Raw genomic sequence first — 20,313 nt, 5'->3', positions numbered from 1 at the left:
TGGGCTCGATCCCCAGTGTGGGGGTGTGCAGGAGGCAGCCGATCAATGATTCTCTCTCATCATTGATATTTCTATCTCTCTCTCCCTTTCCCTTCCTCTCTAAAATCAATTTTATATATATATATATATATATATATATATATATATATATATATATATTTTAAAAGCTATGGTACATTTACACAATGGAATACTATGAGGCTGTAAAAAAGAAGTATCTCTTACCCTCTGCAACAGCATGGAGGGACCTGGAGAGTATTAAGCTAAGTGAAATAAACCAGTCTGAGGAAGACAAATACCATATGATCTCACTTATATGTGGAATATAATGACCAAAATAAACTGATGAACAAAACAGAACCAGAGGCATGGATACATAGAACAATCTGACAGAGATCAGAGGGAGGGTGGTGGGGGGAATAGATAAAAAAAAGGTGAAGAGAGTAGCCAAAGAACAGATATACATAGCCCATGGACAAAGACAACAGAGTGGTGAAGGCTAAGGGAGGGGTAGCGGGGGCTGATGGACATCTGTAATGCTGTCAACAATCAAATAAGTAAATAAACAAACAAATAAATAAATAAGATATGACTTTTTTAAGCGAAAAAACAAAAAAATAAAAGCATAGAAAACTACAGGCCAATTATTCAACAACCCAGAAATTTAACCTAGGATATCTTACTATACCAATATCAAATTAAAGGATAAATCCAGCTCAACATTATAAAGTAATACCAAAAGTAATAGACATTTTAGAAATATGTACCAAGTTCTGTCTTTTGAACAATTTACATACATTAATTCACTTATTTTTCAAAAATAATCCCATTGGGATACTTATCATTATCTTCACTTCACACATGAAGCAACCTTTCTGATATTGCTAGTACAAAGAAACATTTACCTTCCCCAGGTTGCTAGTTATATCAAGGATAAGATGAAAGAAAAAGGATGAGGGGAGAAAAAGGTAGATGAGAATAAGAGAAAGAGAGAAGAAACACCAAAATAATACAAATAACCATGTTTAGATAATGAAATTGTGACATTTTTCTTTCTACTTTTCCATAACTTCATATTTTATTTAAATAAACATTCATTACTTTCATAATTAAAAGAAGAAATTTATCCAAAAGAGTCTATGATACTACCTGGTTTATAGTACATGCTCAATAAAATATTAATTGAAATAAGAACCAAATAAGAACAAACATTTTGGGATACCTTGAGGTATAATCCTATCTAATAAAAGAGAAACATGGTAATTAGCGTACGTCCGCTACCCTTCCCATTGGCTAATCAGGGCGATATGCAAATTAACTGCCAGCCAAGATGATGGCCGGCAGCCAGGCAGCTTGAAACTAGCATGAGGCTTGCTTGCTTCAGTGACGGCGGACTGCAACGTTCCACGTCTGCCTTGCCAGCCTCTGAGCTTGCAGTTTGAAATAAACTTACAAATATAGAAGCTAAATAAAACCCCAGAACCTGCTTTCAGCCAGCCAGGATCTCAGAGCTGGAGTTGATACAATGTTTCGATTACAGAACACAAACAAACCAGATACCTAATTCAGCAGCAGAGGCCTCAGAGCTGGAGTCAGAGCTAAAGCTGGCCCAGAATAAAAAAAAAAAAAAAGAGCAGCTGGGAGCTTCACTCACCCGCCAGCCTGAAAACAGCCCTCAGCCCCTCACCCAGACTGGCCAGGCACCCCAGTGGGGATCCCCACCCTGAAGGGGGTGTGACCAGCTGCAAACAGCCATCATCCCCTCACCCAGGCTGGTCAGGCACCCCAGTGGGGACCCCCACCCTGATCCAGGACACCCTTCAGGGCAAACCAGCTATCCCCACCCATGCACCAGGCCTCTATCCTATATAGTAAAAGGGTAATATGCCTCCCAGCACCAGGATCAGCGGAGCCGTGAGGCCTCCTGGCACCAGGATCAGCGTGACAGGGGGCAGCGCCCAAACCCCCTGATCGCCCTGGGGCTCTGTGTGTGACAGGGGCGGGGCCACACCTCCCTATCCGCCCTGCTCTGTTTGTGACAGGGGAAGGCGCCCCAACCCCCTGATCAGCCCTGCTCTGTGCCTGATAGGGGGGAGCTCCCAACCCCCTGATCGCCCTGCGGCTGTGTGTGTGACAGGGTGCAGCGCCCCAACCCCCCCCCCGACGGGCCCTACTCTGTGTGTGACAGGGGGTGGCGCCCCAGCCCCCTGATCGGCCCTGCTCTGTGTGTGACAGGGGGCAGTGCCCCAACTCCCCTATCGGCCCTACTATGTGAGTGACAGGGGGGAGCTCCCCAACCCCCTGATCGCCCTGCGGCTCTGTGTGTGACAGCATGCGGCGCCCCAACCCCCTGATCGGCCCTGCTCTGTGTGTGACAGGGTGTGGCGCCCCAACGCCCCCCCACGCGCCCTGCTCTGTGTGTTACGGGTTAGAGCCATAAACTCCCCATTGGCCCTGCCCTGAGTGTGAGAGTGGCAGCACCCCAACCCCCTGATCGGCCCTACTCTGTGGGTGATAGAGGGTGGCGCCCCAACCCCCTGATCCACCCTGCTCTGTGTGTGACAGGGGGCAGTGCCCCAACTCCCCTATCGGCCCTACTATGTGAGTGACAGGGGGGAGCTTCCCAACCCCCTGATTGACCCTGCTCTGTGCGTGACAGGGTACGGAGCCCCAACCCCCCTGATGGGCCCTGCTCTGTGCGTGACAGGGGGTGGCGCCGCAACCTCCCCATCAACCCTGCCTTGAGTGTGACAGGGGGCGGTGCCCCAACCCCCCAATCGGCCCTACCCTGAGCATGACTGAGGGTGGCATCACAACCTCCCAATCCGCCCTGCTCTGTGCATGACAGGGGATGGCACCCCAACTCCCTAATCGGCCCTGCTCTGAGCCCGACCAGGGGCTGCACCTAGGGATTGGGCCTGCCCTGCGCCACCCGGGAGCAGGCCTAAGCCGGCAGGTTGTTATCTCCCAAGGGGTCCCAGACTGCGAGAGGGCACAGGCTGGGCTGAGGGACCCCCCTCTCCCCCCCGAGTGCACAAATTTTTGTGCACCGGGCCTCTAGTCCTATCTAATAAAAGAGAAACATGGTAATTAACCATAACTTCGCTACCCTTCCCATTGGCTAATCAGCGAGATATGCAAATTAACTGCCAGCCAAGATGGTGGCCGGCAGCCAGGCAACTGATGCGAACAGGAGGCTTGCTTGCTCCAGTGACAGAGGAAGCCAACGTTCCCCACCTGCCACTGCGGGCCTCTGAGCTGCTCTCTAAGAAACATTGTTACAAATATACTAGCTAAACAAAACCCTAGAAACCTGCTTTCAGTCAGCTGGGATCTCAGAGCAGGAGTCGCAACAAAGTTTCAAAAACAGAAGGTAAACAAAGCGCAGAAACCTGCTTTCAGCAGCCAAGGTCTCACAGGTAAAGCCGGCTCTCAGCTCCAGTGACAGCCATAGATGGTAAATAAATCCCAGAATTTAAAAAAAAAAAAAAAAAAAAAAAAGGAAAAAAGGACAGGTTGGGAGCTTCAGTCACCCGCCAGCCTGAAAACGGCCCTCAGTCCCTCACCCAGACTGGCCAGGCACCCCAGTGGGGACCCCCACCCTGAAGGGGGTGTGACCAGCTGCAAACAGCCATCATCCCCTCACCCAGGCTGGCCAGGCACCCAAGCGGGACCCCCACCCTGATTCAGGACACTCTTCAGGGCAAACCAACCAGCCCCCACCCGTGCACCAGGCCTCTATCCTATATAGTAAAAGGGTAATATGCCTCCCACCACTGGGATCAGCGGAGCAGCGAGGTCTCCCAGCACCGGGATCAGCAGAGCAGCGAGGCCTCCCAGCACCAGGATCAGCAGAGCAGCGAGGCCTCCCAGCACCGGGATCAGCAGAGCTGCGAGGCCTCACTGCCCCTATGTCAAGCGGACCTCAAGGCCTCCCAGCACCGGGATTAGCAGAGCAGCAAGGCCTCCTGGCCCCTGGAGTAGCGTGACAGGGGGCAGCACCCAAATCCCCTGACCGCCCTGCGGCTCTGTGTGTGACAGGGGGCGGGGCTACAACCTCCCTATCCGCCCTGCTCTGTTCGTGACAGGGGAAGGCGCCCCAACCCCCTGATCAGCCCTGCTCTGTGCCTGATAGGGGGGAGCTCCCCAACCCCCTGATCAGTCCTACTCTGTGTGTGACAGGGTGCGGTGCCCCAACCCCGCCATAGGCCCTGCTCTGTGTGTGGCAGGGTGGAGCCGCAACCTCGCCATCAGCCCTTCGCTGAGTATGACGGGGGGAGTGCCCCAACCCCCTGATCGGTCCTGCTCTGTGTGTGACAGGGTATGGAGCCCCAACCCCCCTGATGGGCCCTGCTCTGTGTGTGTCAGGGGGCAGCGCTCCAACCCCCTGATCCGCCCTGCTCTGTGCATGACAGGGGGTGGCGCCGCAACCTCCCCATCGACCCTGCTTTGAGTGTGACAGGGGGCGGTGCCCCAACCCCCCAATCGGCCCTACCCTGAGCGTGATTGAGGGTGGCATCACAACCTCTTGATCCACCCTGCTCTGTGCATAACAGGGGGGAGCTCCCCAACCCCCTGATCGGCCCTGCTCTGTGCGTGAAGGGGGGAGCTCCCCAAACCCCTGATCGGCCCTGCTCTGTGTGTGACAGGGTACGGAGCCCCAACCCCCCTGATGGGCCCTGCACTGTGTGTGACAGGGGACAGCGCCCCAACCCCCTGATTGGCAGGCTCTGTATGTGACAGGGGTGGCGCCGCAACCTCCCCATCGACCCTGCCTTGAATGTGACGGGGCGGCGCCCCAACCCCCCAATCAGCCCTACCCTGAGCGTGGCTGAGGGTGACATCACAACCTCCTGATCCGCTGTGCTCTGTGCATGACAGGGGGCGGCGCCCCAACTCCCCAATCGGCCTTGCTCTGAGCCCGACCAGGGGCGGCGGGGCAGGCACCTAGGGATTGGGCCTGCCCTCAGCCACCCAGGAGTGGGCCTAAGCCAGCAGGTCGTTATCTCCCGAGGGGTCCCAGACTGTGAGAGGGCACAAGTGGGGCTGAGGGATACCCCCTCCCCCACCAGTGCACAAATTTTTGTGCACCGGCCTCTAGTCTATATATATAAAAGCCTAAGTGACCAGAACGACCGGCCGCTATGACATGCACTGACCACCAGGGGCAAACACTCAATGCAGGAGCTGCTCCCTGGTGGTCAGTGAGCTCCCACAGCCAACCTCCCCCAGCTGGCCAACCTCCTGCAATCCCTCCCCCAGGTCCCCAGGCTGGAACGGGGAACCAAGGGTGGGTGGCAGCAGACACACGCAGCCCCTTTCCCAGGGGGGCTGGCGGCCAGCCTCCTGTGCCCCATTCCTCCCCCTGGCCAGCAGGCCCCAATCGACCTGCCACATTTGTTTACAGATAGTATAGACTAGACCATTTTAAAGATCTCTCTTCAATACAAAAATGTACAGAAAAAAAGAAACCTCAGAGATGATCCAGCCCAAACTCACAGACACACATTCAATTTTTTCTAGATATCACTATCACATATCTATCCAGCTTCTGCTGAAACATCCCTAGTAAAAGAAAATTCATTACAGGGCAATTAATCCCATTTCAACAGCTGTTACAATGTTCTTATACAAAAATGAAATTTGCCTTCCTATAATTTTCACCATTTATCTTATTAGTGCCCTCAGAGGATCACAGGGAACAAGGCCTTGATCCTTCCCTTCCCTTCTCCAGACTAAACAATCCCAAATTATTCAACTATTCCATATATAAACAGCCTTTCAATTCAGGTTTTTACCCTCTGGACACATTCTAGTAGTCAACATTCTTCTTAAAGTGTAACAATATAGGCAGTATAGTACAGTGGTCAAGAGCACAGCCTTCAATGCCAGGCTTCCTAGATTCAAGTCTAGGTTCTGCTACTTATTAATTGTGTGACCTAGGGCGAGTTATTAAACTTTATACTTCAGTTTCCATATCTGTAAGATGCAGATAATAACAGCAACCACTTCAGACAGTTGCGTAAAGATTAAATGGCACAATATAAGTAAGCATTCAAACAATGCCTAGCACACAAAAAGCATGCTACAAGTATCAGCAATTTTAAAATTGAGGATGGTCAGACTAGGAAAATACACATCTCCTTTAACTTTGTTACTCAGCTTCTACTACAAAAGCCTAACAATAATGCTTTAGCAGTTTTGACAGTCACATTGTGTTGTACATTGAGCTTAAAAATCACATAAAATCTTTTGATTATTTATTGCTATACTCATTCAGTTGATATTCTGAATCTACAACTCATTACCTATTACAAGTATAGTCCATTTTTTCCAGACTTTTGAGATCTTTTGAGACCATAATTTTGTCATTCAACCATCCATTTTCATATTTCCCTTTGTTAGATATATATGTTCACAAACGAAAACTCACTATGGGGAAGGGCAGAAACCCAAGCAACTCTATAGGATCTGAGGAAAAAGAATCCTGGAAAACACCAACATATAAAACTGTGAGATTCCCTGGTTCCATTTTAAGTGGAAAGGAGAGACTATCAATCACATAAAGTCAATTAGAGAGCTTGAAAAAGTTAATGTTCGGTCTTTAAAAAAAAAAAAAAGTCCAGAATATAGAAGAAGTCACTACCCCACTTCCTTCAGCCAACATTCAGCCCCCCAACTGTGTCCAACTTGGAGAGAATTCGCCATGAGCCAACGCTTTTAAGGTCCCTCCTTTTTGAAGGCACAGTGGAAACAATTCCCAAGAACAAAGAAGTTGCGTCAGCAAGCTCTCTGCTCTTTCAAGTTGGAAGGACAGTTGATTCACACCATGTGTCAGAGAGAAACACCAGTTAGGACCAAGTGAGATAAATTTTAGGCCTCCTGAGCTGTTAAATATTAAACTGTAATAAGTCATCTTTACAGCAAATTATAAAAATATTATGTTTACCCTTCCTCTCATCTGCTCCTTCCCTTGAAAAGAAATTCTAAGACAATTCATAATTCCAAGCTCACATATACTCCATCAAGAAATCATTTTCAAAGGTTAGCATCCAAAACCAATGATCTGGATCCCACTCCCAAAACAATGGCCTGGCATTCACAATCAGCCCTGCTCTACAGTCCTCTGCGTTCCAAGACAGAATTATTTCAGTGGTGGTCATGGTCGTTAGTTAAACTAAGACCTCATTTCTGTCATCAGCTGTCTCTGCATGGAGTCATTTTAATGTCCTCTCTGGTCAATAATTTCACTTTACATGTAGACCAAGAAATCAAATACACATTCAACTATATAACTGATACTAAAGTGATTTTATTTTTAATACTCTGGAAGATAAAAATAAAATCTGACACTGCCTTTACCTACATGAATTTATTTGGAAAAATGGTCCTAAAACAATAAAAATTAACAAAATAAGTGATACCAAAACTCAAACCATAAAATTAGAATTTGAAAGGGACTAGCTTAACATGTTAAGAGACATCTTTCTGAAAGAGAGGTTACTAAAACTGCATGATTGCTTCCATATACAGAATTAAGGAATTACAATGGGTAACTGTGAGGAAAGCTTTGCCTTCCTTTCAGAAATAACTCTATGATTAAAATTTAAAATTTGTTAGATATCTACTGCATATTTTCAGGTAGTCTTGAGGTCTGAAGGAAATAAACATTAGAATTCAGTATCCACCTCAGAGAAGGGGACCCAATCATCACTCCAGCATCTTTGGAAAATGTGGAGGACTATACCATAAAGCCGGACTGAACCCAGGCAACCACAGCCCTGCCAAAGCCAGACGCTAATTTAGCCAGCTCTGTGCTGCTTGGATTAAGAGCATTCATTGCCACTCTAGCTGCCTCACAAAAAGCAGAGGGTGGAGAGGCTGGATAAACCTCCACTTTTTTTTTTTTTAAGGAAGAAACTGAGGAAGTGTTGCAGGTACATATGGGCAATGGTAGACTGCCCACAGCTGCCCCCATTCTATTTTATTGATTGACTGACTGATTGATTTTGATAGAGAGAGATGAAGGGAGAAGGAGAGAGAGAAACATTGATATCAGAGCCAAACATTGATCACCCCTCCTCCTACATGCCCCCACCAGGGATCACGCTCACAACCTGGGCTTGCGCCCTGACCAGGAATCAAACCAGCAATCTTTCCATGCATGGGATGACATCCAACCGAGCCACACTGGCCAGGGCAACCTCCACATTTTTTTAAAATCACTAATCATTATGGGAATAAATCAAAAACCACAATGAGATTATCCCACTTGTTTGTTTGTTTATTATTTATTTATTTATTTACTGCCTTTTGGTTTTGAGTTACTTCTGAGTTTTAATCTACTTTGAGTTAAATTACCACCTCACACCTATTAGAAAGGCTCTTATCCCAAAGACAAGAAATAACAAGTGTTGGCAAGGAGGTGGAGAAAATGGAACATTTGCACACTGTTGATGGAAATGGAAATTGGTGCAGCCACTATGGAAAACAGTATGGAGGTTCCTCAAAAAAAGAAAAATAGAACTATCATATGATCCAGCAATTCCACTTCTAGGTATTTAGCCAAAGAAAATGAAACACTAACTCAAAAAGATATATGTGTCCCTATGTACACTGAAGCATTCTTTACAATAGCCAAGATATGGAAACAACCTAAGTATACACTGATGGAAGAATGAAAAAAGAAAATGTAGCATGCACGCACACACAGAAATATTAGTCTGCCATCAAAAAGAAGAAAACCTTGCCATTTGTGAAACATGGATTGACCCTGGAGAGGACATTAGCTAAGTGACAGAGAAAGACAAGTACCACATGATCTCACCCATATGTAAATCCTTAAAACAAAAAATAAACAAGCTTAAACAGATGGATTGTTGCCAGAGACGGGAGGTGGGCAAAATTGGTGAAGGGGATTAAAAGGTACAAACTTTTTAAACTTCCAGTTATAAAATAAATAAGTCCTGGGATAATGTACAGCATGGTGACTAGAGTTAACATACTGAATTACATATTTGAAAATTCTTGAGAGCAGATCTTAAAGGCTTGATCATAAGAAAAAGAAATTATAACTATGTGTGGTGATGGATATTAACTAGATTTATTGTGGCGATCATTTCATAATATATACAAACATTATGTTGTACACCTGAAACTAATATTAGTCAATTATACTCAATTTTTAAAAAAAGAAAATCCAGACCAGCTGTCAAGGCTCAGTGGCTGAATGTCGACCTATGAACCGAGAGGTCAATGGTTCAATTCCCAATGAGGGCATATGTCTGGTTGCGGGCGCAATCCCCAGTAGCGGGCATGCAGGGGGAAGCCAATCAATGATTCTCTCTCATCATTGATGTTTCTATCTCTCTCTCTTCCTTCCTCTCTGAAATCAATAAATATATATATATATATATATATATATATATATATATATTTTTATTTTTTTTTTTTTTTTTTAAGCAGCAGGCATCACTTACCCACAATATCACTGAACACCAGAAGGCAAGATACTCAAAGTAATATAAGCCAAGAATTTGAAGTTCAACCACACTGTCTTTGAGTATAAAGTTTATAGAGCAGCCATTTTGCATGTACAATAACTCAAAACTTATTGTTTATGTAAGTCCTTCTTAAGACAAATGCTAGAGAAAGAACTCTATCTAATGTAGATAACAAGAGAAACTTCTACTATAAAGATCAGAAATAACAAGTGAACATAATTAACTGCAACTCTAAGACAGAAACAAGATCAGATTAAGGGTGACACGATATGGAATATAAAAATAGTGTGTAAAATTATACAACTAATAAAAATAAGAGAGAAAAGATAGCAGGTGGAATAAGCTGGTGGAATGTCTCCTACCTAATACCTGGGAATCAAAGCTAAGCAAATCAAGTACAAGTCTACAATCCCTAATCTAAAATCCTTAGTACAGAAATGTTACATAATTCAGAAATTTTCATATTTGAAAAAACAAATATATGCATATATAATACACTAGAGGCCTGGTGCATAGATTTGTGCACATTTGAAAGGAAATTAATTAGAAGAAATATTTTAGAGGCCAGGGAGGTTGGCTCCAGGGCATGTCCAGCCTGTCTCGCCCAGTCCCGATCAGCAGGACCCCAGCAGCAAGCTAACCTACCGGTCAGAGCATCTGCCCCTTGGTGGTCAGTGCACATCATAGTGACTGATGGAACGGTCCAACACTTAGCATATTAGGCTTTTATTATACAGGACTAGAGGCCCAGTGCACAAAAATTTGTGCCCCCCCCCGGGGGGGGGGGGGTCCCTCAGCCCGGCCTGTGCCCTCTCGCAGTCTGGGACCCCTCAGGGGTGACCACTTGCTGGCTTAGGCCTGCTCCCCGGGGGATTGGGCCTAAGCTGGCAATCAGACATCCCTCTGGCAGCCCGGCAGCCCTCAGGGGATGCCCACTTGCCAGCAGGGAGCAGACCTAAGCTGCAGTCGGACATCCTTAGCGCTGGTGAGGGGGCAGGAGAGGCTCCCACCACCACCGCTGTACTGACAGCCATCAGCCTGGCTTGTGGCTGAGCAGAGCTCCCCGCTGTGAGAGCAACTGACCACCAGAGGGCAGCTCCTGCATTGAGCATCTGCCCCCTGTGGTCAGTGTGTGTCATAGTGACCAGTCATTCCCAATCTTTCTGCTGTTAGGGTCAGTTTGCATATTACCCTTTTACTATATAGGATAGAGGCCTGGTGCACGGGTGGGGGCCGGCTGGTTTGCCCTGAAGGGTGATCCAGATCAGGGTGGGGGTCCCGCTTGGGTGCCTGGCCAGCCTGGATGACGGGCTGATGGCTGTTTGCAGCTAGTCACACCCCCTTCAGGGTGGGGGTCCCCACTGGGGTGCCTGGCCAGTCTAGGTGAGGGGCTAAGAGCCATTTTCAGGCTGGCGGGTGACTGAAGCTCCCAGCCTCTTTTTTTTTTTTTTTTTTTAATTCTGGGATTTATTTACCTTCTATAGCTGTCACTGGAGCTGAGAGCCAGCTCCAGCTCTGAGGCCGTGGCTGGCTGAAAGCAGGTTCCTGGGTTTGTTTAGCTTCTATAATTGCAACATTGTTGCATCTGGAGCTCAGAGCTGGGCTGCGGGAGGCGGGGAACCTTGGCTTCCTCCATCACCGGGGCAACCAAGCCTCATGTTCGCTTCAGCTGCCTGGCTGCTGGCCGCCATCTTGGTTGGCAGTTAATTTGCATATCTCACTGATTAGACAATGGGAAGGGTAGCGAAGTTATGGTTAATTATCATGTTTCTCTATTATTAGATAGGAGGATTATATGTGAGGTCTTAAGAAACATTCCACAATCAATCACATTAGTGTTTCTGTAGCAAAATGTAGGAATATTCCCACAAGTGGTAAATATACAGAATATCATATCTCATCTCATCCCATATTAAGTTTTGTTGCCAAATGAATTTAGGTAGGTTTTGACAACAGGTGGTTTTCAGAGCCTTTGGGATTTTCAAATCATAAATCAGAGATAATGGGCTGGCAGGGTTCTAAGCATATTAAGACTATAAAGTAAACAATATTATTTATTAATATTTAGTGGTAAAGAAAAAGAGACGGGGAAGAGTATAAATAAATTTTCCTGTTGCTGTCAGATGAGAAACCAATAAATACTATCTTTTTTAAAAAAGGAGGGGAATAAAAGGGAACTGAGGATACAATATAAAGACACCACAAAAATACATACTTTTCCATTCAAAAAATAAGAGACCGTGAGGTACAGCATCATAGCAGTATCATTCTTCACCTTCAAAACAAATTATTTTACTTGATACTAAGTTATTTTTAAATTATCCTGCTCTAAAATCCCAGGTTATTATACTTGCAGAATGAATTGCTAATAAGCATAAAAGTCACTAGGGGGCAGCAGAGCACAATGAATGGAACACAATATGTAAAATATGCTTCTGAGATTCACTATATTACTTCAGAATTTTTATTTTGAAATAATGTCACAATGCACAAATAATACAGAAATCTCCTGTATAGCCTTCATGCAGAATTCACCAATTTATAACATTTTAGCAACATTTATCTTATCATTCTCTTTCTATATATGTACATGTAAATTTTTCTAAAACATTTGAGAATTTGTTGTATACATTATATCTTAAAACTGCAGTGTATTTCCTCTCTTATCTCACTAAGGTACACTTATCAAAATAAAGAAATTTACATTGATACAATTATAATCTAATCCACAATCCATAATCCAATTCTGTCATACCAATTATGTTCTCATTTTCATTTGTTTCAAGGTATCTTTGATTTCTTCCTTGGTCTATTAACCTATTCATTGTTTAGAAACATGTTACTTAGCATCCATCTCTTTGTGTGTTTTTCATTTTTGTTCTTGTGATTGACTTCTAGTTTCATACTATCATGGTTAGAGAAGATGCTTGATATGATTTCAATGTTTTTAAATGTATTGAGACTTGTTTTGTGTCCTGACATGTGGTCTATCCTAGAAAATGGTCCATGTGCATTTGAAAAGAATGTATATTATGCTACTTTGGGGTGAAATACTCTGAATATATCAATTAAACCCATTTAATCTAATGTGTCATTTATGGCTGTTGTCTCCTTGATTTTCTGTCTGGAAGATCTATCCATTGATGTCAATGGGGTGTTAAAATATCCTACTGACTGTATTACTGTCGATCCTCCCTTTATGACCATCACGATTTGCTTCATGTATTTAGGTGTACCTGCACTGGGTACATAAATGTTTACAAGGGTTATATCCTCTTGTTGGATTGCTCCCTTTATCATTATGTAATGTCCTGCACTGTCTCTTATCATAGCCTTTGTTTTAAAGTATATTTTGTCAGATATAAGTATTGCTACCCCAGCTATTTTTTCATTTCCATTTGCATGAATATCATTTTTCATCCTGTTACTTTTAGTCTGTATGTATCTTTCGTTCTGAGGTTGGTCTCATGTAGACAGCATATACATGGGTCTTATTTTCTTATCCATTTAGCTACACTATGTCTTTTGACTGGATCATTTAAGAAATTTACTATTAAAATGACTATTGATATGTACGTATTTATTGCCATTTTATTCTTTTAACTATGTTCCTGTTGTTTTTTCTTTTCTTCTTCCTTTTAAAGAAGACTCTTTAACATTTCTTGTAGCCTGAGCTTAACAGACTAGTACTTCCACAATACTACCCTAACATTTCTGTTCGTTTTTCCTTCACAGTATTGCTCTCCATAAGATTGCCTTCTCTCCAAGCAAAACAATTTTTTTAATCCTATAAACAGCCTGACTATTGGGATGGACTATATTATGCTACTATAACAAATAACCCCAAAATATCACCGACTTAAAACAAAGATTTATTTCTTGCTGATGGCATATGACTACTGTGGGTCAGCAGGAGGCTCTCCTCTACAATGTCCTCACTCTAAGAAAGAGCCAACATTTAGAGCAGTTGTCAGCAAGATTTTTCTATAAATGGCCAAAGAATAAGTATTTTCAGCTTTGTGAAATATATGGACGCTGTTGCAATTATTCAACTGTGCTGTTGTAATACAAAAGCAGTTGCAGATAATACATAAACAAAGAGTATGGCTATGTTTCAATAAAACTTTATTAACAAGTACAGGCAGCAGAACATACTTGGCCCACATACCAATCAGAGCACTGCAGGTCATTGTGGTAGAGTAAAAGAAAGCATGGACTCTTAAAACTTCCATTTGGAAGTGACTCATCACTTCAGCTCAAAGCAACTCACATGGTCACACCTAACTTCCAAGGGTAAGGACATAACATGTGCCTGGGAGGAAAAAGAGAAATATTAAGTGGATAATCCTAATGAATACCACAAAGTTTATTTTCTTGCTCACTTGTTTCCACTTACTGGAATGCCCATCTCTCCTTTCTCTACAAATTCAAACCATAACCATCTCTCAAGATTCAGTTGCAATGTTACCTTCTCCAGAAACTCCCTGAGTCTCCAAAGACTATGTATGCCTCTCATCATCTCTCAAAGCCCTCTTGTCTAACCTTTCTTATATCAAGTGTTTTCTACATTAATAAAGTAAATCATCTGAGGACCATATATTATATCTTATTGATCCTTTGTATATTCCATAAGACTTAGTACTATGCCTTAAGAGGAATTCAATCAATGCTTGTAGAATAAACTAAAGTATTGCTGCTGTCTCTGTTTTTTTTGTATAAGGATTTAAAGTGGCATGTAAAGATACAAACTATATAACATTAAATAAAATAAAAATAGGAGAGAGCAGCAACCTAAGATCACAAGTGAAGATGATACACAAGGTACATATTAAGAAAGCATGTATCTTTTTTGAAGGTGAGGCACAAATTTAGCAGTAAGTATTGTAATAGCCCAGCAGGAGAAAGAAAGAGTCATCTTATCAATCACAGTATCAATAAGATAAATACCTGTTCAGGACAGGCATAAAGTTAAATAAAATATTTCGATATTTTTTAAATAAAGTAATACATTATTTTTAAAAAGGAATCAATAAATGCTTTTCTAAACAATAGGGCTAGCATGCAGAAGATGCTGAAAGAATAATAACAACCAGGAAATATTTATTTAAGGATATAAAGGTAAGGTATGCTACAACTTGACTATGAAGAGCCTATAGTAGGCAAAAGAGAACCAGTAAAGTTGTGATCTGGATTTTAGGAAAAGTTTATGGCAATGGTATGGAAAATAGACTGCTCAGTAGACTTTACACTCAGCTAGAGCAAGACTGTATCTGTCTTGTTTACTGCTGATACACTCCGTGCTAAGCACAGCATGTCACACATAGTAGACCTTAAGTAAGTATATATTTATTCCAAAAATTGAAAAGAATGAAGTAGAGACACCACCAAGGAAACTGTTGTCCAAGGTAAACATTAAGGGCCTGAATTAGGCCTTTGTCAGGGGAAAGTGGGGATGACATCAATACTGAGTGAAGTGTTTATTTAAATGCTAAGTTTTATGATTTATGAACTACAGGAACTTAGCTACAGAGACTAGAGCAGCAATCTGATCACAGAAACACAAAGAACTCTAAAAACAACTACCTGACAATCTTTAATGTATTACATATTATTAAAAAGTAATTCTCGCTGAAACAGGTTTGGCTCAGTGGATAGGGCGTCGGCCTACTGACTGGGGGGTCCCGGGTTCGGTTCCGGTCAGGGGCATGTGCCTGGGTTGCGAGCACATCCTGAGTGGGAAATGTGCAGGAGGCGGCTGATCAATGTTTCTAACTCTCTATCTCTCTCCCTTCCTCTCTGTGAAAAATCAATAAAATATATTTTTTTTAAAAAAAAAAAAAAGTAATTCTCAGATCTTTAAAAAGCCTGTATGCCTCAATCTCCAGGGTTGGGTTTTTTTTTTTCCATAAGAGGTAGTTTTAAGAAAATGTAAGATTATGATTTAAGCTTAATTATAACACAAACTTCAGTTAAGATCAAAAAGAGATTTCTGAGACAGCACTATTAAATTCAAAGACTAAAAGAAAGATCCATCAAGCCATCTGAGCTAGATAAGCGAGACATGACTAAAAGAGTTTTTAATACTTTATATTCATATTTTCCCATTCAAGCATGACCTTAAAATAATTTATGAAAGGATGAGGCAATACCTACCGTATAGTACTTTCCTAATATAGCATATAAGTTTTGATATAGCATTGCAGTCAAGAGCAAAGACACTAGATGCAGGCTCCAGTTCAAATTCCAGTTTCTTTGCCTAGCCATGATCTCTGCATTATTCAACATCTCTGAGCTGGTTTCCTCATTTACCTCAAGGGATTGCAGCATTAAATGGGTTAATATGTGTAAAACTGAATAGGGTCTGGCACAAAGTAAATACTCAATGAATGTTAACTGCTGTTATTAAAATTATCTAGTACAAATATAGGTGATAAGTTTAATGTGAAGGCTAGTCATTTAGCCTGTGCATGAGCCGAGCAAACTACTAGTATCAACATTTCAATTTTGCAACATGCTGAAATTGGACATTCTTAACAACATATGTCCTTCAGGAATATCAAGAATCTCCCATATGCCTAGTACTGGCTGAGCAAGTTATGATCCCATTCTTAACTTGAGTTTACTCCTTAAATCTTCACTTCAGCTTTTTCTACAGGATCCTAGGATGAGTCACAACCTCTCCAGTGAATTCCTGACTTAGCCTCTTTTATAGGCTGTGCCTGGCTGATTCTGGGTGCAGTGCCATGTCTGGCACTATCTCTTCTGAGAATGCTGATGTGGTGGAATTCAGCTGTGTTTAGGCTCGTTTACCTTGTAATTTTCCACTGTTTCTTTAAAGAGGGATATAAGCACAAAACATGACTGTTAACTGCTGTTATTAAATTTTGTATTTAGCACTATAAAGCTCTCTATAATCCCAAAGGAATTAAGACAGACCTTTGTATCTATCTTCTAAGAAGCATTATTGACAAGTCCCACCCACACTGCCAATCATGTGAGACTTAAATAAGTTATCCTATATAATAAAGAGGTGACACGCAAATTGACCATCACTCCAGCACACAAGATGGTTGCCCCCATGTGGACACAAGATGGCCAGCTGGGGAGGGCAGTTGGGGGGGACCAGGCCTGCAGGGGAGAGCAGTTGGGGGACCAGGCCTACAGGGGAGGGCAGTTGTGGGGAACCAGGCCTACAGGGGAGGGCAGTTGGGGGCAACCAGGCCTGCAAGGGAGGACAGTTGGGGGCAACCAGGCCTGCAGGGGAGGGTAGTTGGGGGCAACCAGGCTGGCAGGGGAGGGCAGTTGGGGGTGACCAGGCCAGCAGGGGAGGGCAGTTAGGGGTGATAGGGCCAGCAGAGGAGCAGTTAGGCATCAATCAGGCTGGCAGGGGAGCGGTTAGGAGACTATCAGGCTGGCAGACAGGCGAGTGGTTGGGAGCCAGCAGCCCTGGATTGTGAGAGGGATGTCCCAGATTGGAGAGGGTGCAGGCTGGGCTGAGGGACACACACACACACACACACACACACACACACACAAATTTCATGCACCGGGCCTCTAGTCGAATTATAAAAATGTTAAAAGCACCATTTTCACCTGAGATCTCTAATTCAAATGTACCTGACATACTGTCATCAGAGTGAAATGACAACATGTTTTTTTAATAGGTTTTTACTGACTTTTAGAAAGAGAGGAAGGGAGGGAAATAAAGAGAAACATCAATGAGAGAAAAACATTGATTGGCTTCCTCCTGCACACCCCCCTCTGGGGATCAAACCCACAACCCAGACATGTGCACTGACCAGGAAGTGAACCAGTGACCTCTTGGTTCCTGGGTCAATGCTCAACCACTGAGCCACACTGGCTGGGTGATAATAGATATATTTTTTTTATTTATTGCTTAAAGTATTACAAAGGGTATTACATATGGGTCCATTTTATCACCCCGCCCTAGACAGTCCCCTAGCCTCCCCTATCCCCCAGTGTCTTATGTCCATTGGTTATGCTTATATGCATGCATACAAGTCCTTTAGTTGATCTCTTACCCCCCTACCTCCTGCTCCCCAACCCTCCCCGGCCTTCCCGCTGCAGTTTGACAATCTGTTTGAGGCAGCTCTGCCTCTGTATCTATTATTGTTCAAAAGTTTATAATGGTCTCTAGATAATAGATATTTTTTAATATTCCTCCTCTACTTACTACCCATATGTAACGCTGGGCAAATCATATATATATATATATATATATATATATATATATATATTGTTATTAATTTCAGAGAGAAAGGGAGAAGGAGAGAGAAACAGAAACATGAATGATGAGAGAGAATCATTGATCAGCTGCCTCCTGACTGGGGATCAAGCCCACAACGCGGGCATATGCCCTTGACCGGAGTCAAACCCAGGACCCTTCAGTCTGCAGGAGGATGCTCTATCCACTGAGCCAAGCCAATGAGGGCTGGGCATATTTTTTAACTTATCTAAACCTCAGTCTCCTTGGCTATATAAAATGAGATATTATACTAATATCTATAATAGCATTGTTATTCTTAAATGAGTTAACATGCACATCAAGCTCCAATCAATAAATGCTACTTTCTTGCCCGGCTGGCGTAGTTCAGTGGTTTAGAGTCGACCTATGAACCAGGAAGTCATGGTTCGATTCCCAGTCAGGGCATATGCCCAGGTTGTGGGCTTGATTCCCAGTGTGAGGGGTGCAGGAGGCAACCAATCAATGATTCTCTCTCATCATTGATGTTTCTATCTCTCCCTCTTCCTTCCTCTCTGAAATCAATAAAAATATATTTTTTAAAAAATAAAATAAATAAATGCTACTGTCTTTCCATTCTCTCCAGTCTCTCCCTGCTGTATCCCCACCTCTAAGGACTGTCAGGTGAAAAAGTCTGGGAGACTAGGATATACACGTGTGCATGCAGCTTGTTGGCGCACAGCTTGCAGGCATCAGGGTTCTTACAAAGGCCTCAACATCTTCGGAGGTGAATGTGAAATAATGATACCAGTCTCCTGCTATCAAATTTTAGCTGTCAACCAAGTTCCTAAAAGTGGGTCTGATTACATGGTTAATGTTTGTATCATGATTAACATTATCGGAAAGAAAACTGCTTCATTCATGACTCAGAGATCAAAATGTTCTACCTTTCAGGCATACTGTAAAGATCAGAACTAGTGACTGATGGTGCCAACCTTAATTTTCTGCCAACTATATAAGAAAAGACCGATGTGACTTTTTTCAGTTTTCGAATTGGAGAAGGCCTTAGGTCAGTGATGGCGAACCTTTTGAGCTCGGCGTGTCAGCATTTTGAAAAACCCTAACTTAACTCTGGTGCCGTGTCACATATAGAAATTTTTTGATATTTGCAACCATAGTAAAGCAAAGTCTTATATTTTTGATATTTATTTTATATACTTAAATGCCATTTAACAAAGAAAAATCAACCAAAAAAATGAGCTCGCGTGTCTTCACCATCACTGCCTTAGGTGCAACTTTCTCTGGACATCCCAAATCTGAGTTCATCTGACACCAGCTGCCTCTACCATGCCACTGAAGTTCAATTCTAACAAAATCAAAGTAGCATATCTGAGGTGTACCAGTGGGGAAGTTGGTTTCAAGTCTTCTCTGGCCCCACAATTGGTCCCCTGGGCACATCTCCAAAAAAGGCTGGTGATGACATCACCAAAGCAACCATGATTACAAGGGTCTGAAGATTATAGTGAAACTGACCATTCAGAACAGACAGCCCCAGATAGAGGTATTACCTTCAACCTCTGCCCTGATCATCAAAACCCTCAAAGAACTACCAAGAGACAAAAAGAAGAAGAAAACATTAAACACAGTGGAAATATCGCTTTTGATGGGGTTGTCACCATTGCCCAACAGATGCAACACCTGATCTTTAGCTAGAGAACTCTCTGGAACCATTAAAGAGATCCTGGGGACGGCCCAATCTGTGGGCTGCAATGTTGATGGCCACCACCCTCATGACATCAACAGTGGTGCAGTGGAATACCCAGTAGTTAAGAACTACAAAGGAAAATATTTCAATTAAAGATCATTTAACAACAAAAAAAGAAAGAACCAATGGGATGCCCAAAGAGGAAATAACACAGTGAAAAAAATCTTGATTCAAATCCCAGCACTATCTCTTATTAACTGTAGAACCCTGGAAAAGTTACCAAACCGATATAATGTAACATAGTAATACTGGCATCTAAGTCATAAGACATGGGTTAACTCTGGCTGGTATAACTGAATCTGGTCTCAGGGTTATTTTGAAGATTAAATAAAATAGTATGCCCAAATAGCAAGGCATGTGAGACAAAGTAGTGATAGCACCCAAATGTAGTTTGCTTGTCCTTATCATTATTTCCAGATGTTCTTATTTTAATTTCATCCACTTGTTTGAACTTTATCCTCCCTACCAAAAGCCTGCATACAGCATCTAGTGAGAAACACAATATAATAAGGAAAATATTGGCATTTACTTAGAGTTAGACACTGGGCTAACTGCTTTATAAAGTTTATCTCACTTAATCCTTACAATTTTCATAAGGCAGTTATATAATTCTAGTTTACAGTCAAGGAAACTGAGGTTAGATAATGTGCCCAAAGAAACTGAGGCCAAGAGTTTAAATAATTTGCCCAAAGTCAGTTGGTTAACAGAATCACAGTTACTTTTGACCTACCAGATATCTCTAATTCAATACCTTGTTCCTTCCAGAGGCAACCATTACCATGAGCTTATGATAAACATTTCCTTGCTCTTTTTTATATCTGAGCACATATGTATGCATCTAT

General features: G+C 42.9%; 1 protein-coding gene and 1 pseudogene across 2 annotated transcripts in view; one reads left to right on the top strand and one right to left on the bottom strand.

The window, feature by feature from the left end:
• Positions 1 to 20,313, bottom strand: part of EXOC6B (exocyst complex component 6B) — a 530,863-nt gene that overhangs the window by 491,030 nt on the left and 19,520 nt on the right. The gene's annotated exons all lie outside the window — the stretch shown is intronic.
• On the top strand, positions 19,054 to 19,564 carry LOC308526350 (large ribosomal subunit protein uL11-like; annotated as a pseudogene). Its single transcript has one exon. The product of its transcript is annotated as a large ribosomal subunit protein uL11-like (transcript).

The sequence above is a fragment of the Myotis nattereri genome (assembly GCF_964212035.1).
Source record: "Myotis nattereri genome assembly, chromosome: 10".
Classification (NCBI taxonomy): domain Eukaryota; kingdom Metazoa; phylum Chordata; class Mammalia; order Chiroptera; family Vespertilionidae; genus Myotis; species Myotis nattereri.
Note: the sequence above shows the minus strand (reverse complement) of the source record. Positions and strands in the feature narration are given on the sequence as shown.